General features: G+C 43.2%; 1 long non-coding RNA gene across 1 annotated transcript; it reads right to left on the bottom strand.

Annotated features, from left to right (window-relative positions):
- Positions 1–3,590: 3,590 nt before the first annotated feature.
- On the bottom strand, positions 3,591–17,621 carry LOC115157778 (uncharacterized). The gene is made up of 2 exons (XR_003868546.1): positions 17,451–17,621; positions 3,591–3,982 (listed from the first exon to the last, which is right to left on the bottom strand). It is a non-coding gene; the product is annotated as an uncharacterized LOC115157778 (long non-coding RNA).
- Positions 17,622–25,719: the final 8,098 nt, after the last annotated feature.

Raw genomic sequence — 25,719 nt, 5'->3', positions numbered from 1 at the left:
CCGAGTCTTGTTTGTCAGTCTGCCTGACCCTTAGCTTACACTCCTGCGATAACTAGTCCTATCGCTAAGTGCAGTCTTAGCGATTCCTTTATGATATCACATTACATCACTACATTGATTCCATTGATGGAAAACAATTGTTTACCTCTTGTGTTGCACACATTTCATTCAACATTTAATTCTAGCTCACAATCAAGGACCGCTGTGTAATCCCTCCAGCAGTGAAGTGTAGGGCTTTGACTATGTGGCGCTATCTTACTGGACTCCCTACCTAAATGTAATATAGTACTCATAGAGTCCTGCAGATGGCAATATTGAGACATGACCTGAGGGCCTACTTGTTTTCTTTCTCCAATCAAATCAACAAAAAAATGCTCAATAGACACTTTAAAAAATATCAACATCTTTGAGAATTAGCATCTACTCACGGGCGGCTTCATCTCAATGTATTTTCCAATTTTAGACTTTTTTAATATATTCCATTCTCCTTTCTCTTTTTTATATTATCGCTATATTCCTACTAATATTTATCTAATTAAATTTTTGCATGAGTATTTTCAGTCTTTCAATAATAATAATATTTAATTTGTAGAGCGCATTTCCAATGCTCAACGTACATGTGAAGCTTGTTGGTGCCTGCTTCTGTGCACAAATCATTTGACCGCTGCTGTTTGAGATCATTTATTCCCTTTCATTTATGAAAAGAAGCTGATACTGACCTTTATTATTTACAATTTAAGATATTTGAGCTTAATTCAATTATTTTATATCATGGTGTTTCTATTCCAAGAAAAACTAAAATACATTTTACAGTAGCCTATGTATTGCCAATCTAAAACATCCGTTAAAACATTTGAAGTCCTTCAAAATAAAAACGATATATCCTAATGTTATAAAGTAGAATATAAACTAGATTTAGGTTACTGTGGGTGGGATAGGGTAAATAATTGCAACCAAATAGCCCTAATTAAACAAATTGTGATAAAGGAAATAAAAAAATGCTAGGCAGAACATGCCCAGAGCTTGTGGCTGAACAGTACCAGAGTGAATTTGGAGCAGGAGATAAGGCCGACACCATTTTTTAAGTCTGCTCGAATTATGCTCTGCTCCTCACTCGCCCACTTATATACTCTGGCATTCAAAAGCAGCACTGCTTTAGGCTATCAAAGAGCTGTCAATTAATAATCATATCAATGGATGGAATCAATTAATGAATGGCTGCAGCAATCATTACATGGTCTGACAAGCTGCATAACAAATGAGGACTAATTAGACAACATAACAATTAAGTCATTCAAACAACTTATAAGTCGTTCTAACGAGATACTATATAATTGGCCCAGCATAGTCGGGGTTAGGGGAGGGTTTGGCCGGGGTAAGCTGTCATTGTAAATAAGAATTTGTTCTTAACTGGCTTGCCTAGTTAAATAAAGGTTAATAATATATATTTTTAAACAAGATAATTCCAAGAGTCTACTTAATTGTTTTAGTTTTTGCCTTTTTGTATGCTATTGCACAACCAGGTAAGGCGTATGATACTATACATCCTCTAATTCGTATGATATTGTACGACTGCTATTCCATTCATAATGTAACCTAACATAATGTAACATATCATACTAAATGGAGTGTCACAGATTTACATGCAGAATAATACGAACTGTCTTAAGACGACATTGCAAGGTTTGTCTTGGTGGACATTCAAGGCAAACAAGCTGAGCTGCTGTACTTCAAATCAAATCAAATCACTTTTTTATTAGTCGCATGCACCGAATACAACAGGTGTAGACCTTACATTGAAATGCTTACTTACAAGCCCCTTAACAACAATGCATTTTAAAAAATATGAAAAAGAATAAGTAATAAAAGGAACAAGTAATTTAAGAGCAGCAGTAAAATAACAATAAGCAAGATTATATACAGGGGGTACTGGTACAGAGTCAATGTGCAGGGGCACCGGTTAGTCGAGGTAATTGAGGTAATATGTACATGTAGGTAGAGTTATTAAAGTGACTATGCATAGATAATAACAGAGAGTAGCAGCATCATAAAAGGGGGGGTGGGGGAGCAATGTAAATAGTCTGGGTAGACATTTGATTAGATGTTCAGGAGTCTTATGGCTTGGGGGTAGAAGCTGTTTAGAAGCCTCTTGGACCTAGACCTGGCGCTCCGGTACCACTTGCCATGCGGTAGCAGAGAGAACAGTCTATGACTAGGGTGGCTGGAGTCTTTGACCATTTTTAAGGCCTTCCTCTGGCACCGCCTGGTGTAGAGGTCCTTGATGGCAGGAAGCTTGCCGCCAGTGATGTACTGGGCCGTACGCACTACCCTCTGTAGTGCCTTGCAGTCGGAGGCCGAGCAGTTGCCATACCAGACAGTGATGCAACAGTCAGGATGCTCTCGATGGTGCAGCTGTAGAACCTACAGTACATGGTTATGGCTTGAGCCTAATGGGCAAAGGGATGGTTCAGGTTGCTGGGAAATGTACTGTATCAACATGCTCCTCCAACTCGCTCTGGTACTGCTGTTTTACGTTGTCTATAAAGTATCATTTATTGTTATGGAGAGCACATAGACAAGGTCCATGTTTATGCCTTTCTTCCTCTGCTGCAGCCTCTTCACCCTTATGTGTATGGGAGGGTTTTGGTACAACAGAAGGCACATTTATGACTTGTAAGGATTAATAAAGTATTCTTATTCTTCCTTAAGTAAACTGATTACACAGTGATGCAGTTAATGTTATCAGGGAATTGGGCCTAAGTGGTACCAAATATGTATGCACAGTCAGTTTTAGTCAGAGTGTGAATGTTTCCCCTTGATATTGAACCTTTCTGAGATTGCTTGTCTTTATGATGCCGAGTAATTTCTCTCTGGCCCATGGCCATAGTAATGGAGTCTCATAATGATATATATATATGGTACGTGGTGATGTAAGGTAAGGCTGGGGGCTAACAGGCTGAGGGGTGTAAATTAAGGGTCAGGCTCTAAGTTAGTCTTATATATAAAACATATTTTAAAAAAAATACATCCTTCATATTCTGCTTTTGACACTAAAATGGAGGTTATGTTAAGGGCAGTGGTTAGAGGACCAAGGCAGTGGCTTCCCTCAACACTACAGCTCAAATAAAACATACATTACAGTGTTACTGTAGCTTAGTTACAGTATATAAGACCTTTACTGCAGGGGGGTTAAGAATGCAGTTTGACCAGACTCACATACAGTTGATTTGATAGTGGAGGTACTTCTCCCCCACCATAGCAGCCCCAGGCCCTGACTGTGTAGCCACTACCCTGCAGCTGATGAGTGCAGACATGGACTGATCCTGACCTTTATCTGCCTATCGTGAGCTGCACTGCTGTTGCTGACACCTTCAGGGATCCCCTGGTCTCTCTTATCCTCTGCCTCCATACAACATCTTTAGTGGCCCAATAGGCTGTCTCGGGACACCTACACCTTACCTCTGTTTAGAAGGTTCAGTCCAATCAAAGCGTTGGGTTTGTGTATCACATGCTTACATGATGAGGATATACAGGTACCTGTTCATACATTGTAATCTATATCTACTGTACATACGGGCTGGATAAAGTGCTGGGATGAACATTTTATTGTTAAAAGGGCATTAAACAAACACATTAAAAGGGCATTATCAAACTGCTTACTATCATCAGCATTTATACTCCATGCCTCTATTACAATGTGTCCCAGGAGGTTATAGTGGCTCTGGCCCGGCCAAGGCTGGGGTGTATCAGGCAGCAGTGGTGAGTTATTGTAGTGTTGATGGGGGAAGTGCTCTCTGGTGCAATAGTCTTTACTGCTACTCAGCTTCTTTGCCAGAACCTGGTACTGTAAGCCTGGCCAGGACTACACTCTCTCTCTCTCCAGGCCTGACCCAGGCAGCTGGTGACGTGGAGACAGGGCATCCGTCTTCCCCTGCCTGCCATCCAGAATACACCTCGGCCTGAAACAACTGCCGTCAGCCAGCTGTGAAAATACAGGGAAGAGCCAAGAGGAACGTGAGTTTAGCTTTTTGATCAGTCGTACTACTGACATGCTAGCGAAGCCTCAAAATTACATGTCATTGGAATTTTATAGGATGTAAAACCTACTGACCACTAGACAGACAGTCTATTGTATTGTGGTTTGGTGTTTTAATTCTACTTTTAAAATGGTTAAGATGTTCTCTACTTCCTAGGGCTTGTTCACCTTCATAAAAAGCTTGTGACTGTGCCTAACACCCATGCTTTCAGCATCCCTCTTATCTCAAGCCTATTTGAGACAGCTCACGATAGACTTTTGAGATGTTCACTGTCCGACTCCTTAGCTTAGCACTTAACGTCGGGGACCCAGCCCTTTTATGTATACAGTGCTGAACTCTTCCAACCTGTGTGCCGTTTTAGCACATCCTTCTTTCACAGTGGGATTATTGAGAGGATTTGCTGTTGCTTTTTCGGTTACTATTGAAGAGTTGACACTATACCTCGTCATTTACATAGGACTGGTGTGGTGGGTTAAGGGAAGGTTTGAGGTTTTCAGAGCCTCTCTTCCGGTTACGGGTTGCTCTCCTTTGCCTTCTATAGAAACTTCACCTGTGTAAAGGGAGCCCAGTTGCCAAATCCCAACTAATACATCAAATATTAGTATCCATGTTGTGATCGGGTTGTGATTGACACCTAATAGACAGCAACATATTTCTAAGCACATTTTAAAAACAACAAAACTGATTTAGGAATGTTTAATAAAATCAACGTGAAACATTAAAATAGTTGTCAATTTACACATTTTCTACATCTTAACAAGCACAATTTATTGATTACACTTGACTTGCCTGAATTTTCTCCAGACCTTTCAAGACATTATACAAGGTTAGTTTTGATATCAAAAATAGTACATGAATTTAAATCATACCATGAATGATTATTCATTGCAATATGCAGTACAAGACATAACAGGCATAGAACAAGTAGTTGGAATCCAGTGTTATGTGTTTGGAGTTGAAGCAAGGCACCAGTGGTGTTTGATAGGCTCCCCTGCTGTGCCCTCTTTAGCTCCTGGCAGAGAGGCCCAAAGGCAGGGCTGGCCTGTGATTGTAGCCCCCCATGGAGCCTGAATGAGGGCCTGCTATCCTTCAATTACCTGCCCAGACCCATGAAACAAGGGTTTACAGCTCCAATCCAATTGAATCCCCGGGCATTAAAGGCCGGCAAGACAGACAGCTAGCAGGTAGTAATGGCCGCTTAAATTGCAACAACATTCCTCAGTGTGCAACCTCTTCCGACTCCTGTACCAGCAGAACATCCCAGGGATGCCTTCTGGCACACTGTTGGGAAGCCCACAGAGCAGACAAGTGGCATCAGTCCCCAACCCAGTGGCCATCAAACACTAGGCTTCAATCAACCTCCTGGTCAGAAGTAGCTTGATAGTAGAAGTAGGCCTGCATGAGAACTATTAGTCCTACCATGCTCCATAATGTTCAGGCAGGCCTACTGCATGTAGAGTAAGTCAAAATCATGTTACAAAACAAGAATTAGTTCAATGGTAGTTATGAGTGTGCATTATATCCACTTTATATCAAGACGCATAAAAGGTGAAGCTTAAGGGACTAGCAATAGATGACACATCCAACAATTTGTCACTGGTAGTGTGTTGAGTGATTAACCATATAAAACTCAGATATGTTATATTGTTTTATTGGGCTTAACTCCTATGAGTCAGCCACCAACTAGCTCACCTGTAGTCAGTAGCCAACCGCACCCTAATCAAGGCCTCAGATAGGGCACAGTCTACACAGAAAACCTACAGTTAACCTACAAACTCAGCCTGAACTTGCATAAGACTGATCTGTGTGATGGCTTGCCATTGAGGAACTTGTTCAAACCAATGACACCAATTTTTCACCAGTTCTCTCACGCCTGTCCAACATGATCTATTGTGATTTAAGTCTCACATACACACATACACACATACACACATACACACATACACACATACATATCATTTGGATTATAATACATTGTTAAATGTGTCAATAATGCATAATTATTTTGTATCCTATTTCAGAACATGTAGATGTTCAGAATAGGTCTTAGGAAAGTACATGGTATTCTGAAAACACCTGATCCATATTTGGCACTTGCGTATGTTTACGTCACTAGCTGTTCCCCTAAGAACAATGTACTGGTAGTGGAATCAAAGGGACATTTCTGCAGTTCTTATGGCTGTAAACTCAGTGTTGTTTTTGGCCTCAATCTTTACATCTGAGCCACTGGAACACTGTCCATTCCTTTATTTCGGTACTTTAAACACAGATTGTATCCCAAATGACACTCTACTCCCTTTATAGTGCACAACTTTTGACCCTGACCCTTAGCAACCTATAAAGGGAATCGGTTGCCATTTGGGACCACCACAGTTTCACATTTGAAGCTCAGTTATGGAAACATTTCCACTCCGCCAGGAATCCGTGACTACTGTAATTAACAGAATTATTTTCCTCTGAACTCTTATCACAAGCGTAAACCTTCACACAATGTGTGCATATCACTTCACAGCATGTTATTTAACAGAGAAATACTAAATTATTTTAGCGTCCCTGGAGAAATATGAGATTTGTATATGGAGTAATTATAACAAACTGGAACGCTTGACAGTTAACATTGAGCAGTTGGACATCAGTTTGTAACACATTACATTCTGTAATCACTAAACAGGTTATGATTGACAGACAAAACACATTTCTAAACATGCTAATCAACTAAACTGATTGAGGAATGTCTAATTAAATCAAAATTAAACTAGTCAATTTACATATTTCTGGAAAATAAAACTGAAAAATGTGCAAGCTATAAGTCCTAACAATCACAATTCATTGATTACACTTCACTTACCAGAATTTTTCTTCAGACCCATCAAGCCATTATACAATGTTAGCTTTGATATAAGAAATAGTACATTCAATTACACTAAGCAACATGCATTTCTCACAACTTTCAATTTTAGACAGGTATAAAAGTGTGACAGTTGTTCGGAGCACCTGGAGAGAGACTGGCATGAAAGACTCACCTGTGTGTCTGCTCAGGCATCCAGGCAGGTTTGAGGGTCTGCGGGGGGTCTGTGCTGTAGTAAGGGACCCTGCAGAGAGGGGAGGAGGGCTCCTTATGACCCCCAGCAGGCAGCCCCACTCCCTGCCTCAAACTCTGCTCTGCCCTAGGCCTACACCACCACACTGCACTGCAGGGGACATGTCCACTAGCCAGACCCATACACCTGTGGGCAGGTAGCTAGGCCCCAAAACTGGCCACTCAAAACTCTGGCCTGTAATTTACTCAGCACCTAAATGACAGATGCTGCATGTCCTGGTCGCTGAAGGCAATGGCGATTGCTCATGTTAGATTGACTTTTATATTCAATTTATATCCACAACAGTTTGATTCAACCACATTTGTCAACTGCACAGTACTGTACTTTATATAGTAAGGGTCCTATTTGGTGGTGCATAAATGTACTCTTGGTACAGTGGTATGACACAGCACACCCTTTTTGAAGTAATTGGTTCATAATGTAAGAAGACCTCCTTTCAATATGAATAGCCATCTAAAGCAATTGGGGTTGTAACAATGCAGACATTTTATTGATGCTATGTAGTATTTAAACAGCTGTAAACAGGATTCAAGCTGTAAACCAGACTGCAATGGAATTGGAATTCCACATTAGATTAGAGCCCCTCAAACTGTCCATTCGACCCTCAGAGAGACTGATCTGGGCAGGTCTCTGAGCTCTACAGGGAGTCCTGGGATGGGAGGAGCCTGGACACGCCAGGCTCAGCAAGGGGCAGCCTTTGAAAATGGCAGGTAGATGAGGACCACGCCAAGGAAGAAAGCTGTTATTTTCCTGCAGCTCGGATGAGATTCCTATTTTAGTCTTCCCGGGAACCAACACTTTCAACCAAAGATGCTTTAGGGCAGGGGAGTCAAACTTATCTTCCCCATGGGCCGCATTCAGTGTTCAACGAGGTCCCAAGGGCCGCACTTCAATCATATTTCCTCAGAGTCAAAATTTGCTAACAAACATTCTCTGTCCATCGCTTTTGGAATTTATGCTCCTTGACAGTCTAGCTTTCTTTATGATGACTGTTAGCAAGCTGGACAGAGTGAAGAGACTATACATGACTGTTAGCAAGCTGTAGGTCCATTATCAGTTCTAAACCATTTTGGTTTTAGTCATTTAAAATGACAGAAGGCGTTCTCAAACATTGTCCTTATTTAGAGACCTGACAGCCCCAAAAGCCTCAATGCTGGTAAGAAGCACAAGCACATTCCAGAAGGATACTTGTCATTCAGTATGACATCTTGTCCATCTCAGTTCACCCACAACCGTACCAAAGCATCCAGAATTTCAGTAGAAATCTGATAGTATCTGTAAAATGTCCTATAATGCCACAAAATCAGTACCAGTGTAAGGTAGAGGTGCCGAGATCCAGTCTTACCTGCAGTCTGATTCACCTTAATACAGTGTGCTAACTATGTATTGACCGATTTTACTGACTTTTGGAAAATGTCAACTCTTCGCTTTCATTTGTTTGAACTTAATTTTACTGCCTTTCAACAAAGTTAGTTATTTTTATGCACCATGTCATTATGTATTCCATTCTGACAAGTGACAAATGCCACTGGAAACATGGCTGTTTATTGCTTGTTTCAGAGTATAGGCCTTATCACCAGTGAGCAGTATGTCTATTCTGGAGCTCAGTGTGCGTGTGCAGGCTAACCTATGGCAGGTGTAATAACCACAGTTCAGTGTTAGGCACTTAACCAGATGGAAAGGTGAGATGACCTGTTCCATGACCACACAAATAGAGGGGCTTCCTGTTTCCAAAGGGGCTGGAGAGAGAGTACTGCAGTATGAGGGTAGCAGACTTCACTTTCCATAGCTCCCCCAGACCACTGGAAATATTTTATTCAACATACTTTCTGAAGAAAGTATTCATACCCCTTGACTTATTTCACATTTTGTGACGTTGATCCTGCCAGTATCATATGCTTGTCTCAAAGATTAAGCCATGCAAGTCCAAGTACACTGCGAACGGCTCATTTCATCGTAAGAAATAAATGGAATTCAAAATAGATGAAATTGATTCTTCTCACACATCTACACAATACTCTATAATGATAAAGTGAACATGTTTAGACATTTTTGCAAATGTATTGAAAATGAAATCTCATTTACATAAGTATTCACACCCCTGAGTCAATACTTTGTAGAAGCACGTTTGGCAGTGATTACAGCTGTGGGTCTTTCTGGGTAAGTCTAAGCTTTCAACACGTGGATTGTGAAACCTTTGCCCATTATTTTCTAAATTCTTCAAGCTCTGTCAAATTCACAAGCATTTCACTACACCCGCAATAACATCTGCTAAACACGTGACCAATAAATCTATTTGAACGTGCCGTCCTTGGCCAGCTCTCCTGCTATCTCTCTCAGAATGACCTTCTTGATCCTAATCAGTCAGGTTTCAGGACTGGGCATTCAACTGAGACTGCTCTTCTCTGTGTCACGGAGGCTCTCCGCACTGCTAAAGCTAACTCTCTCTCTCCTCTGCTCTCATCCTTCTAGACCCATCTGCTGCCTTTGATACTGTGAACCATCAGATCCTCCTCTCCACCCTCTCCGAGTTGGGCATCTCCGGCGCGGCCCACGCTTGGATTGCGTCCTACCTGACAGGTCGCTCCTACCAGGTGGCGTGGCGAGAATCTGTCTCCGCACCACGCGCTCTCACCACTGGTGTCCCCCAGGGCTCTGTTCTAGGCCCTCTCCTATTCTCGCTATACACCAAGTCACTTGGCTCTGTCATATTCTCACATGGTCTCTCCTATCATTGCTATGCAGACGACACACAATTAATCTTCTCCTTTCCCCCTTCTGATAACCAGGCGGCGAATCGCATCTCTGCATGTCTGGCAGACATATCAGTGTGGATGACGGATCACCACCTCAAGCTGAACCTCGGCAAGACGGAGCTGCTCTTCCTGCTGGGGAAGGACTGCCCGTTCCATGATCTCGCCATCACGGTTGACAACTCCCTTGTGTCCTCCTCCCAGAGTGCTAAGAACCTTGGCGTGATCCTGGACAACACCCTGTCGTTCTCCACTAACATCAAGGCGGAGCCCCGATCCTGTAGGTTCATGCTCTACAACATTCGCAGAGTACGACCCTGCCTCACACAGGAAGCGACGCAGGTCCTAATTCAGGCACTTGTCATCTCCCGTCTGGATTACTGCAACTCGCTGTTGGCTGGGCTCCCTGCCTGTGCCATTAAACCCCTACAACTCATCCAGAACGCCGCAGCCCGTCTGGTGTTCAACCTTCCCAAGTTCTCTCACGTCACCCCGCTCCTCCGCTCTCTCCACTGGCTTCCAGTTGAAGCTCGCATCCGCTACAAGACCATGGTGCTTACCTACGGAGCTGTGAGGGGAACGGCACCTCCATACCTTCAGGCTCTGATCAGGCCCTACACCCAAACAAGGGCACTGCGTTCATCCACCTCTGGCCTGCTGGCCCCCCTACCTCTGAGGAAGCACGGTTCCCGCTCAGCCCAGTCCAAACTGTTCGGTGCTCTGGCACACCAATGGTGGAACAAGCTCCCTCACGACGCCAGGACAGCGGAGTCAATCACCACCTTCCGGAGACACCTGAAACCCCACCTCTTTAAGGAATACCTGGGATAGGATAAAGTAATCCTTCTAACCCCCCCCCCCCTTAAAAGATTTAGATGCACTATTGTAAAGTGGTTGTTCCACTGGATATCATAAGGTGAATGCACCAATTTGTAAGTCACTCTGGATAAGAGCGTCTGCTAAATGACTTAAATGTTAAATGTTATTTGATTTGTAGTTGATCATTGCTAGACAACCCTTTTCAGGTCTTGCCATAGTAAATTGAAGCCAAAACTAACGCGGCCACTCAGGAACATTCACTGTCTTCTTGGTAAGCAACTCCAGTGACGATTTGGCCTTTTTAGGTTATTGTCCTGCTGAAAGGTGAATTTTTCTCCAAGTTTCTGGTGGAGAGCAGACTGAACCGCTAGGATTTTGCCTGTGCGCTAGGATTTCCGCTAGGATTTTGCCTGTGCTTAGCGTCAATCCGTTTCTTCATCCTGAAAATCTCCCCAGTCCTTAACGATTACACCACCATGCTTTAAAATATGGAGTGTGGTACTCAGTGTGTTGTATTTGCTCCAAACATAACTTTTTGTCCTGAATACAAAGTTAATTGCTTTGCCACATTTTTTTTGCAGTATTACTTTAGTGCCTCGTTGCAAACAGGATGCACGTTTGGAATATTTTTTTTCTGTACAGGCTTCCTTTTCACTCTGTTAATTAGGTTAGTATTGTGGAGTAACTACAATGTTGTTGTTCAATTCTCAGTTCTCCTATCACACCCATTGGCCTCGGAGAAATCCCTGAGCGGTTTCCTGTAAGGGGTGCGTACAGGCGGCAGAGAAGTCAGACGCAGGAGAGCAAAAACTGTTTCCAAACGGCACAATTTAATAATATAAACCACCAAAAAACAGAACAATCAATAAATGGGCACAAAACCCTACGCACACCAGACATAACGTGCACAAGCACTTACAATAAACAATACCGGACAAGGACATTGGGGGAACAGAGGGTTAAATACACAACATTTAATTGATGGAATTCAAACCAGGTGTGAGGGAAGACTAGACAAAACCAATGGAAAATGAAAGATGGATCGGCGATGGCTAGAAGGCCCGGTGGCGTCGACCGCCGAACAAACCAGGAGAGGGACCGACTTCGGCAGAAGTCGTGACATTTCCATCTTCTCCAGTAACTGAGTTTGGAAGGACGTCTGTATCTTTGTAGTGACTGGGTGTATTGATGCACCACCAAAAATGTAATAATTATTTCCATGCTCAAAGGCATAATCGATGTCTTCTTTTTTAACCATCTACCAATAGGTTCCCTTCTTTACAAGGCATTGGAAAACCTCTGGTCTTTGTGGTTGAATTTGTTTGAAATTCACTGCTCGACTGAGGGACCTTACAGATAATTGTGTGTGTGGGGTACAGAGATGAGGCAGTTCAAAAATCATGTTAAACACTATTGCACACAGATTGAGTCCTTGTAACTTATTATATAACTTGTTTAGATAATTTTTACTCCTGAACTTTAGGCTTGACTTCATCACTACTTGTATTTGAGAGTCATATTGACATGTTGAATGCGCCAAGCTGTCTGAACTGGCATACTGCTCAGACACCCTTTCATACCCCACAAGACATGCCACCAGAGGTCTCTTCACAGTCCCTAAGTCCAGAACAGACTATGGGAGGCATACAGGACTATATGGAACTCTATTCCATATCAAGAAACTCATGCAAGCAGTTAGATATTACTGCTTGCATGAGTTACTTGATGTGGAATAGACCTCTTGGTTGAATAGTCCAAGCGGATTATTATTTGTTCAGATGGTGATAAAATAAATATGTACAAAAACCTAACTACAAAAAGGCATGCCCAACTAAACAGGTTAACACAAAGAAACAAATAGAAGGCCACCTGAGAGGATTCTGGCCTCTTTCTCCTGGACTGAAAATCCACTTAATTGGCTGCACCTGATGTGCTTATCAAGGCTTCCTGGAAGAGCCCTTGACCCGGTTGGTGCTGCCACCTGGGGGATGGAGTGTAGAAGTGCATCTTGGATACTGTGCTGCCTACCTGTGTGCTAACACTACACTAACCTCCATATCCTAACACCTCCCCCAACAAGAAAATAAAACTAAATAATTGTCACCAATATCTATGACAAAACATATGAAACTTGACTACAGAAATCCTCAACTGTAAGAGTCATTTTCAAAAACTAGAAACCAGTCAAAAACCAAAAATTCACTGCTCTGCACTAATTTCTTCCTGCCAAAAGTCTGACTTGAACAAACCAGGGAACAACCTGTGACCCCTCTGGTTCTAAACTGAGAGACCCACTCATTTCCTAGACCCATGGTCACAAGCACCAAGCTCCATCTGATGTAAGCAACGCAAATAGTCTGGGTAGCCATTTGATTACCTGGTAAAAGCTGTTGAGAAGCCTTTTTGTCCTAGACCTGGCGCTCCGGTACCGCTTGCCATGCAGTAGTAGAGAGAACAGTCTATGACTAGGGTGGCTGGGGTCTTTGACAATTTTTAGGGCCTTACGCTGACACCGCCTGGTGTAGAGGTCCTGGATGGCAGGCAGCTTAGCCCCAGTGATGTACTGGGCTGTACACACTACCCTCTGTAGTGCCTTGCGGTCGGAGGCCGAGCGGTTGCCATACCAGGCAGTGATGCAACCAGTCAGGATGCTCTCGATGTTGCAGCTGTAGAAACTTGAGGATCTGAGGACCCATGCCAAATCCTTTCAGTCTCCTGAGGGGGGAAAGGTTTTGTCGTGCCCTCTTCACGACTGTCTTGGTGTGTTTGGACCATTCTAGTTTGTTGGTGATGTGGACACCAAGGAACTTGAAGCTCTCAACCTGCACTACAGCCCTGTCGATGAGAATGGGGGCATGCTCAGTCCTTTTCCTGTAGTCCACAATCATCTCCTTAGTCTTGGTTACGTTAAGGGATAGGTTGTTATTCTGGCACCACCCAGCCAGGTCTCTGACCTCTCTATAGGCTGTCTCGTCATTGTCGGTGATCAGGCCTACCACTGTTGTGTAGTCTGCAAACTTAATGAGGGTGTTGGAGTCGTGCCTGGCCACGCAGTCGTGGCTGAACAGGGAGTACAGAAGGGGACTGAGCACGCATCCCTGAGGCAGATGGCAGATGTGTTGTTACCTACCCTCACCACCTGGAGCGGCCCGTCAGGAAGTCTAGGATCCAGTTGCAGAGGGAGGTGTTTAGTCCCAGGATCCTTAGCTTAGTGATGAGCTTTGAGGGTACTATGGGGTTGAATGCTGCGCTGTAGTCAATGAATAGCATTCTCACGTAGGTGTTCCTTTTGTCCAGGTGGGAAAAGGCAGTGTGGAGTGCAATAGAGATTGCATCATCTGTGGCTCTGTTTGGGCGGTATGCAAATTGGAGTGGGTCTAGGGTTTCTGGGATAATGGTGTTGATGTGAGCCATTACCAGCCTTTCAAAGCACTTCATGGCTACGGGCGTAAGTGCTTCGGGTCTGTAGTCATTTAGGCAGGTTGCCTTCATGTTCTCGGGCACAGGGACTATGGTGGTCTTCTTGAAACATGTTGGTATTACAGACTTAAAAATCAGGGACATGTTGAAAATGTCAGTGAAGACACCTGCCAGTTGGTCAGCACATGCCCAGAGCACACGTCCTGGTAATCCATCTGGCCCCGCAGCCTTGTGAATGTTGACCTGTTTAAAGGTCTTACTCACCTCGGCTTCGGAGAGCGTGATCACACAGTCGTCCGGAACAGCTGATGATCTCATGCGTGCCTCGGTGTTGCTTGCCTCGAAGCGAGCATAAAAGTGATTTAGCTCATCTGGTATGCTCGTGTCACTGGGCAGCTCGCGGCTGTGCTTCCCTTTTATGTCTAATAGTTTGCAAGCCCTGCCACTTAAGACGAGCGTCAGAGCCAGTGTAGTATGATTCAATCTTAGCTCTGCATTGACGCTTTGCCTGTTTGATGGTTCGTCGGAGGGCATAGCAGGATTTCTTATAAGCTTCCGGGTTAGAGTCCCGCACCTTGAAAGTGGCAGCTCTATCCTTTAGCTCAGCGCGAATGTTGCCTGTAATCCATGGCTTCTGGTTGGGGTATGTACGTACAGTCACTGTGGGGACAACGTCCTCATTGCACTTATTGATAAAGCCAGTGACTGATGTGGTGTACTCCTCAATGCCATCGGAAGAATCCCAGAACATGTTCCAGTCTGTGATAGCAAAACAGTCCTGTAGTTTAGCATCTGCTTCATCTGACCGCATTTTTATAGACCGAGTCACTGGTGCTTCCTGCTTTAATTTTTGCTTGTAAGCAGGAATCAGGAGGATAGAGTTGTGGTCGGATTTACCAAATGAGGGCGAGGGAGAGCTTTGCACGTGTCTGTTTGTGGAATACAGGTGATCTAGAATGTTTTTCCCTCTGGTTGCACATTTAACATGTTGATAGAAATTTTGTAAAACTGATTTAAGTTTCCCTGCATTAAAGACTCTGGCCACTAGGAGCGCCGCCTCTGGGTGAGCAGTTTCCTGTTTGCTTATATCCTTATACAGCTGACTGAGTGTGGTCTTGGTGCCAGCATCCGTCTGTGGTGGTAAATAAACAGCCATGAAAGTATAGCTGAAAACTCTCTAGGCAAATAGTGTGGTGTGCATTTTGTCATAAGATACTCTACTTCAGGCGAGAAAAATCTAGAGACTTCCTTAGATTTCGTGCACCAGCTGTTGTTTCCGTCATAACGGAGTGTGCTGTGAAGTGAACATGGACTACAACTTCAGCACACTCACTAGCAACACCATCCACATTCCCAAATGCCTCTTTTCTCCAGCCCTGAGCACTCACTGGAGGGCGAACTGTTAGCTATACCCTCTACACCTTAACAGGAGACACACTAGGCCTACATGCTGCAGGAACTGTCAACAGCTCTTTAACAATAGGAAGTGACAACACTGGTGGATCTGGCTTTTCCACCAAACTCACAAGACACAGCCGTGTCAACCTGCAAAACCCAGACCCGGCCTTCCAGCAGATCCCCACGAACATCACAACATGACAGTGAAGAATTTCCTCGCTAAGCTGTGGGACGGAGAAATGAGTCAGCTAAATCAACACCTGACACCAAAAGAACCTCACGGGAAGCCTGCGGAAGAACCACAACCTCTACTGTGGCAAAGAATGTGTCAGCTAAATGAACCAAAGAATCACTGACAACCACTGAATCCAACAGATCACTTGGGGGAACCAAATCATTACTCAAACCACAAAGAGAACTTAGTTGCTCAGTGTAACTCAACACAACAAAGAAAGTCTCCCCTGAATTGACAACTGAATCAACCTCATCCTGCAGAGGGCACATTCCATCACATATCTCTGCCCAGAAGGTCTCAGCTAGAGATGCACAAGAATCACCTTCCTCACTAGGGAGATCCATTTCCTGGGAATCGCTCTACTTTGGCAAAAAAATGTTCCCTCCAAGTCCCCACACAAATCATCCTCTTCCCCATCTGGTTTTCCATCAGCACTTTTCTGAATGAGTAACTTCAAATACGTCAAAACTCTTGCTTTTGAGACTTTTCTCCCCGACACACCCGACTTTTCACTGGGGTTAGTTCACTTGGGGAAACTAGCTCATCACTTTGACCACTGGTGGAAACTGGTTTAGTGACAACTGTCTGAACGACTGGCAACAAATTCTCCCCTCTATGCAGCAGTTTCATTCATCTGCGTTTCAGCAGTACCATCTCCTGTTCTAGCCTTGCCATTTCCAAGTCTTCCTCCTGACTGCTATCCACCCAAACAGGAGACAAGGACTCACTCCACCTCTCCCATAATGGCACTGCAACGTCTAACTTGTTCAACTCATCTGCTATTTCAACATTCAGCAATTCTGCCACCTGACATAACTGATCCTTCATTAGCTTGAGAAAACCTTAACTATCCTCTACACTACTGGCTCAAACCCCCCCATAGTCAACAGTATGCTAAAGAGAGCCAATAAATCAACTGACAGAAGTCAGACACTAACTCACAGCTAACTAACCAAAACAGACATTTTCAAAGCCCCAGAGATTACCACTCAAAACAGGCAAAAACCAAACCAGCACGCCATGCACAAAAGCTACAAACCATAGCCACAGTTAGCCACTAGCTCAATTTAACCAACCCACACATGCACTCGCTCCAACCCCCAGAGAACCATACCAACCAGGCAAAAATCAGCACACCATGCACAGAACCAAAGTTAGCCACTAGCCTAGCACATGTGCCACAGAGTCCTCCAGACTCCAAAGTGTGAAATCTAATCCAGCAAACAGCTCCAACAAAAGCTACCAAAAACAGAACACAAAATGTTCTGGCCCACAAGCCAAACATCTCTTCAGCCTTATGACTACCAGCTGCAAGAAATTGACTACCTTCAAGGGTACGGCCATATCAAACAATTCAGTTGGCCAAAACCATGAGCCATCTTGCTGGAAAGTAACCTGACACACACTAGCACTGCTGCAAACCTCACCTAGTATGCTAGCTCGACACAAACATCTGCTACAACAAATGCACCAAACCCAAACCGGTTCACAACCACCCAGACTAGAACCATAAATGACACCATATGTTACAAATCAGATTTACTAGCCTGCTAATATTGCTACACTCACTAAGTCTAGGGGTCTTAGGCCTAGTTAACGGGCCTATAACCTGATTTGATGTGTACATTAATATGAAAAGTAAACGTATGTGCCTAGGTGTTGAACGTATGTACCCAGGAGACCTTACCTTATGTCCAGGGCCAGTTCCGTCTTGACCGCTTGGTCAGTCAGTCCAAGCGGATTATTATTTGTTCAAATGGTGACTAAATAAATACCAAACTAAAAAAGGATGCCCAACTAAAGAGGTTAACACAAGGAAAGAAACAAAAAGCTGCCTAAAAGGCTTCTGGTCTAACAATCCCCTTAATTGGATGCACCTGATGTGCTTATCAAGGCTTCCTGGCAAAGCCCATCCCTTGACCCGGTTGGTGCTGTCACCTGGGGGATGGAGTGTGGAATTGTATGTTGCTTGCCTGTGTGCTAACACTTTACTACTCCCTTATCATAACAGTAAGCCTATATTGTAATACTGACACAACGAGGCACACTGTACCCAGTTGTGTCAATATTAGAAGGCCTGCTCAGTATTTCAATACCAGATAAGCAACAGTGTTTATAAATGATGATGAGGCTACGCAATAATCTTGTAATTGCAGGGATTTTCAAGGAAAATAAATTGTTTGTCACGAAGCCTCTGGTTTTTAATCAGATAAAAATGCGACTTGTATGTATCAACAGCAGTGACTCATGATGGCCCACAGACCCATGGAATGTTCTCCTGACCCTTCAAAGCTAAATCCTCGCTGCCCAGAGCTTTAGAATTCCACCACTTCCTTCCGAACGGAACGTCAACTGGAGACATGTTGTTTGATCTCCGCTGCTCCCCTGAGAATAGTGTTCCTTTAAAGACAATGATACTTATTGAGGGAGAGAGAAAGAGAGAGAGAGAGAGATTTGGTGAAGCAGCTACAATTACACAGAACACAATGTGTCAAGAACCGGGAGGAAAGGATCCCCCATCTTTGGAGCAGTGTCACTCTGGGAAAGTGACAGGTGAGATGAGTTAAAGTTAAAAGGGATGTATGTTAGGAGAAGGCAATACCTCTGAGCAGCACCGTAACAAATTGCTCCATGTCCTCAGGGTACTGTTGTTCTTCTGAGTTCAAAAATCAATGCTATTTATCAAGAGTTTGTGGAACCAGTTACATCATGTCTACATACTTGGATTCCCAAGTGTCTTTCATACTTTCAAACAACCTATCCATGAGCCATATAGTCATGGCATAGGGCCACTTGAAGTTTTGTAAATTAATATTGTGTATTCTACCTCTGGGTCAAGTACATGGTAAGGGAAGCAGAGTTGGCCCAGAACAGGAAAATAGTTGTGTTTTCTATTGTAGTGTCGCCGGAGGAAATATCTTTAAACGTATTTAAAACAGACAAAAAGTGCATAAAGGGAGATAATTGACTACCCATTCAGGGAGAAATAAGACATTGTCAACAAACAAGGATATTGTAAATATTCTACTCTCTGTGGCACAGTCTCATTCATTCAAGAGGAGATTCATAGCCTGTGTAAAAAGCCACAGGCCATGGAGGTAAGGAAACTATCCTCAGAGGGAAGAAGACCCTGTAAGGGTAAGTGTAATGTGAGGAAATATTTTTTTCTCACAACCTCAGAAACCAGCCTTACCTGGTTATCCTGCCTCAAAGCCCCTGGAGCAGTCCCTAAACCCCCATCTCCACTCCCTTCAGTCCCACAGCATGGTCAAATCCCCTCAGCTCCTGTTACCAAATTGAATAAGTTACAAAACAAAAATAGTGAAAGAGAGGAGAGGACTTGCATTACAGTTTGTGTGTCCTTGTGTTCTCTGTTAATTACTGTTTGTTTTGTAGGGGCTATATGGTTTCAGGCACCAGGGAACTCAGGCTGCTCAGCTCATAGAAAAATCCTCTGTCACAGTGCCTTGGGGTGGTGGCGATAGGTGTCACATTGAAGCAAGGCTCCAACAGTACTGTGGCTGGCTGGGCCTCCAGGGACAAATACACCAGGTCGGAGAACAGTAGCCTTAAGCAGGTAGCTCTGCTTCCTGGTATTAGATATGCTGCTCTGAAAAGAGATGGGGTCATTGGGGATTGGAGTAGATTATCATGACATGGGGCAGACAGAAACCCAAGAGCAGCTGTAGAGACATAGCATGCATCCCAAATGGCACACTATTCTCTATGTAGTGCACTACTTTTGACCAGAGTTCTATGGACCCTTGCCAAAAGTAGTGCACTACATAGGAGAATAGCTAGTCATTTGAGACTCACATTTGGGACCCGGCCATTGTCAGGAGAGAACATAAAGTCATGATGGGTTATTGCCTCTTTCATCTCTTTCACACAGAGCATAGCAACAAAACAATATATAATCTCTTTCTGTTTCAGCTGAGTGTGTTAGCTATATGCTGCATTTGGGTAGAAGACATTGCATTACCTGACTTCTGGGTCTAGCTGTCTGTTACCATCATGTGTTCACTCTCATTTTGAGATGAATCCCCCTAATAGATGCAGAGCTGCTCCTGGCCTTAGACCATGCTTATTAACCAGGAACTACAGTTGCTGAATGCCAGAGAGCTTTTATTTAAACTCGCAAGAAGCCCTGCACGTCAGGCTTTCAACTCAGTGTCAAGTTTTACAATCTCATACAAGCACCTGACAATACAAGCTGAAGCTACACAAATGCTGTGTTTTCTGTACTAAAGATTTGTATCGTGAATTCAATAAGAGTTTCTGAATGGCGATGAAAGCGGTTCATTGTGTGTATTTGATGTGACGATGACTGCTGTTTTGATAAGGCCTTGCTCAGGAACGTAGCTTAGACAAGATCTAATACGTTTTAAATGGGGAATGAATCATCATCATTTAAGGAAAGAGACGGAAAAGATAGTTTGCAGAAAGGTCAGAATTGTTTTTCTATTTTTAAATGTTTTATTCTAGTCCTAAGCACATTGTAGAAATTGATAAGAGCCAAGCTGAACACAACATGCCAGCATGACTCATCTCAGATATCATTGGAGGGAGGTTTTTGCCTTTTCTTTTATTCTGATATCTGACATTTTCTTGCACCACCCAAAGATCCCTGTGGTTTGTGACTTCAGTGTTCTTCTCCTCGTCCAGATGCAGGTTTCACTGCTTTACTGAAAGGATTCTGCCCAATCTGTAATGGACATGTCTTGACCACCTAATGCAAAGCCTTTGTCAGCTGCTTCGGTGAGTTACAGCATTTTACATAGCTCTAACTGTTGTCCATCGCCCTCGAAAGAGATTCTCCAAAAACAGCCTCACAGGATGTGGACCTTTTAGGGCAGAACCTTAATCTCTGGCGTCTGCCAGAAAAAATACTCCATGTTTTTGCCAGTGGCTGTGAACATCGACATTGGGCTCTTTATCTCACCCTCGTCCCCATCAGCTTTAATTGGATAATTAGATGTTGGTTTTTCTCTTCATGTGGTCATGGTGCGATTTTATCATGGGCGCCATTTCTGGAGGAGGACCTGTGGAAAATGACAATCTGCTTTCTGCCGTGCCATCGATTACGTTGGCGAATTGTGTGGTCTGTGGTCTGGTATGGGAACTGGCATAGTGTCACTGGGTCTGTGTTTGTTTAGGGGCTTGGTTCTTGGTCCCAGTTGTGCCATAAGGAGGTCACAACACATTTTCAAATCACTGGGGACAGCAAGAACTGATAGGGTTTAGAGCAAGGCAGGAACGGGGTAGACCTGGCTAGATTGCTGGCTGCCTACTGTTGTTCCCCAAACAAATTCATGGTTCAGCAGGAAATGTAGATCAAAGTACTGGGCCCTTTTTTCTCTATCGACAATAACAATTCCCATCAATTCCCACCACCACCAGCCACAAGCGTGGAAATTGTTTGTGAGACTGTTCAATATGATCCGGTTTGATATTACTGTAAACCAGTGGTTCACATCCAGGGGTACTAGGACCTCTGGGGGTACATGGTCTACCCATAAGGGGTACTTGAGAAGACTCATGAGACCATAGGCCTACTGATAAAATGCACATGTACCTCAGGGGTACTCCGGGCAGAGAAAATTTCAGTTGGTGGTACAGTAACCAAAAAAGGTTGGGAACTATTACTAGTGAAGATGAGTCATTAACTTTACAGCAAATTAAGAACATGTTCAAACAAAATTGATTAAATGTACACATGGTATATCCTTTACCTGTCACGTCCTGACCAGTAAAGGGGGTTATTTGTCATTGTAGTTTGGTCAGGGCGTGGCTTGGGGTGTTTGTTTTATGTGTTTCGGCGGTTTTGGTTTATGTTCTATGTTTGTTCTAGTGTGTCTATTTCTATGTTTGCGTTTCTTGGGTTGACCTTCAATTGGAGGCAGCTGTTACTCGTTGCCTCTAATTGAAGGTCCTATTTAGTAGGTGTTTTTTCCTGTGTTTTGTGGGTGGTTGTTTCCTGTTTTGTGTATGTTGCACCTGACGGGACTGTTTACGGTGGTTTTGTTGTTTGTTTGATTTTTGAGTTTAATAAAAGTAAATACGAGCACGTCACACGCCGCGTCTTGGTCCCCATTAGACGACCCGCGTTACATTACCAGAAATTATGCAACTTGGACATTATTCTAATCCTCAGGCATCAAAGTTTTGCACACTTCCCACTGTACACACACGTCAATTCAATGTGTACTCCACGTTGGTTCAACGTAATTTCATAGAAATGACTTGGAAACAACATTGAGTCAACCAGGGTGTGCCCAGTGGTTTTCCAATATGTTCTGTGGATATATTTCCCGAAAGTGGGTATACTTCCAGAAAGTGGGTATACTTCCAGAAAGTGCATTTCTCAATGGACAAGTCTCCACATGTTCAATCTCAAACTCACTTTCTCAACATCAAATAAGACCAATAAGAAATTGAGTTCCAAACCTCTCTGCCAATAACAGAACATTTTCAGTTTCCCCATCCCCACTCAGACCAATCCCAGACAGTCCCAGCAAGATTTTTGCTTGAGAAATTTCCCTTTGCTAAGATGCTATTTTTGTTTCATTTTGACCATTTTAATTGAAGAAAATCACAGTAAGGTGCTTAAATGTTACCCTGAAACGTTTTGATATTGAGATAAATATGGCTGCATTGGACCTTTAATACATGTGGTTCTGAGAGATCCTATTTTCAATCAAATGAAAAACAAGAAATGCATGTGCTCAACTCACCAGTCTATAACTAATCTCTGCTCAAACCTAGAATGACATTAAAGTTGTGGAAAATGCCAAAACTATATTCCTATAGCATGGTAATAAGCAGTTTTTTACATTGACAGTTGTGCTCCATTTTGGCCTGATCTCTACCTCCCTTTAAGAAGGAAATGTCATTCTGCAGTGCACATCATCCCCACATATTTAGAGTTGAAGAAGTTAAGCCAGGATTTTAGTATTTTTCTGGCAAGACGTACAGACAACTATCTGATTGCTCCTAATTGTTGTTCTGCATTCTCTTGTCATCTGTCCAATGTTGTCCAACTCCAGAGATGTCTGGCACGCTGATGGGCCCAAGGCATCTTCTGAGTGGCGTCTAGTAATAAATGCAGATATGTCTGAGGTGAAGAACTTTTTGTGACCTGATTCTTACCCCAGTCAGTGTTGTCTTTTGAATAACTGTTTTGGTGAGATAAACTATATGGTATGCAACCACATGGCCCTTGAGATGTATCAGCATGCTATGATAAACAGGATGTCCATGTTAGTGAATGATTTGTTGCTGACTGTTTTTTCTGCGATGATTCAAATGGACCAATTTAGAATCTAAACTGTCACAAACGACATTCTACCAAGAGACAAGATAAACCACATAACTTCAAAAACATTACTCAAAAAAATGATCATGTTGTGCTAGATTGGTTATGACCCATGTTACGGATACAGGTATCCTGAGTGTGTATCCTGTATTTCTTTCCTCTCCTTCTCCTCACAGGTGACAATCATCACTCCCCAATCAGTCACCAATCCGAAGACACCTGCTCCTCTTCCCTCACCCAATCACAGCCCCTTTCCCTTGGTTTAAAAACCCAGTCAGTTGTTTTCTCCCAAGATCAATCTTTGTGTTCATTTTCTCTCTCTCTCTGTCTCAAGCTCTCACTATGTATATATATATATATATATATATATATATATCTCTATCTCTCTCTCTATCTCTCTCTCTATATCTCTCTCTATATCTCTCTCTATCTCTATATCTCTCTCTCTATATCTCTCTATCTCTCTCTATCTCTATAGCTCTCTATCTCTATAGCTCTCTATCTCTATCTCTCTATCTATCTATCTCTCTCTCTATCTATCTCTCTCTCTATCTCTATCTCTATATATCTCTCTCTATCTATCTCCATCTCTATATCTCTCTCTATCTCTCTCTCTTTCTCTCTATCTCTCTTTCTCTATATCTCTCTCTCACTCTCTATCTCTATATATCTCTATCTCTCTATATATCTCTCTCTCTATATATATATATCTCGCCCTCTCTCTATCTCTCTCTCTATATATCTCTATATCTCTCTCTCTCTATCTCTATCTCTATGTATCTATCTCTCTCTATCTCTCAAACTCTCTATATCTATCTCTCTATATCTATCTCTATCTCTCTCTATATCTATCTCTATCTCTCTCTATATCTATCTATCTCTCTCTCTATATATCTATCTCTCTCTATATATATATATCTATCTCTCTCCATATATATATATCTCTATCTCTCTATCTATATGTCTCTCTCATCTCTCTCTATCTCTATATCTCTCTACATCTCTCTATATCTCTCTCTATATCTCTCTCTCTATATGTCTCTCTCTATATCTCTCTCTATCTCTCTCTCTATCTTTATATCTCTATATATCTCTCTCTCTATCTATATCTCTCTATCTCTCTCTCTCTCTCTTTCTCTCTATATCTCTATCTCTCTCTATATATATCTCTCTCTATCTCTATCTCTCTATATATATATATATCTCTCTCTATCTCTCTATCTCTATTTCTATTTCTCTCTATATATATCTCTATATCGCTCTCTCTATCTCTATATATCTCTATATCTCTCTCTCTATCTCTCTCTATATCTCTATATCTATCTCTCTATCTCTCGATCTCTCTATATCTATCTCTAGCTCTCTCTATATCTCTCTCTATATATATCTATCTCTCTATATATATATATACTGCTCAAAAAAATAAAGGGAACACTTAAACAACACATCCTAGATCTGAATTAAATAAATAATCTTATTAAATACTTTTTTCTTTACATAGTTGAGTGTGCTGACAACAAAATCACACAAAAATAATCAATGGAAATCCAATTTATCAACCCATGGAGGTCTGGATTTGGAGTCACACTCAAAATTAAAGTGGAAAACCACACTACAGGCTGATCCAACTTTGATGTAATGTCCTTAAAACAAGTCAAAATGAGGTTCAGTAGTGTGTGTGGCCTCCACGTGCCTGTATGACCTCCCTACAACGCCTGGGCATGCTCCTGATGAGGTGGTGGATGGTCTCCTGAGGGATCTCCTCCCAGACCTGGACTAAAGCATCCGCCAACTCCTGGACAGTCTGTGGTGCAACGTGGCGTTGGTGGATGGAGCGAGACATGATGTCCCAGATGTGCTCAATTGGATTCAGGTCTGGGGAACGGGCGGGCCAGTCCATAGCATCAATGCCTTCCTCTTGCAGGAACTGCTGACACACTCCAGCCACAAGAGGTCTAGCATTGTCTTGCATTAGGAGGAACACAGGACCAACCGCACCAGCATATGGTCTCACAAGGGGTCTGAGGATCTCGTCTCGGTACCTAATGGCAGTCAGGCTACCTCTGGCGAGCACATGGAGGGCTGTGCGGCCCCCCAAAGAAATGCCACCCCACACCATGACTGACCCACCGCCAAACCGGTCATGCTGGAGGAGGTTGCAGGCAGCAGAACGTTCTCCACGGTGTCTCCAGACTCTGTCACGTCTGTCACATGCTCAGTGTGAACCTGCTTTCATCTGTGAAGAGCACAGGGCGCCAGTGGCGAATTTGCCAATCTTGGTGTTCTCTGGCAAATGCCAAACGTCCTGCATGGTGTTGGGCTGTAAGCACAACCCCCACCTGTGGACGCCGGGCCCTCATACCACCCTCATGGAGTCTGTTTCTGACCATTTGAGCAGACACATGCACATTTGTGGCCTGCTGGAGGTCATTTTGCAGGGTTCTGGCAGTGCTCCTCCTGCTCCTCCTTGCACAAAGGCGGAGGTAGCGGTACTGCTGCTGGGTTGTTGCCCTCCTACGGCCCCCTCCACATCTCCTGATGTACTGGCCTGTCTCCTGGTAGCGCCTCCATGCTCTGGACACTACGCTGACAGACACAGCAAACCTTCTTGCCACAGCTCGCATTGATGTGCCATCCTGGA

The sequence above is a fragment of the Salmo trutta genome, chromosome 21, assembly GCF_901001165.1.
Source record: "Salmo trutta chromosome 21, fSalTru1.1, whole genome shotgun sequence".
Taxonomy (NCBI): Eukaryota; Metazoa; Chordata; class Actinopteri; order Salmoniformes; family Salmonidae; genus Salmo; species Salmo trutta.
This window is presented reverse-complemented; position numbering and strand designations above follow the sequence as displayed.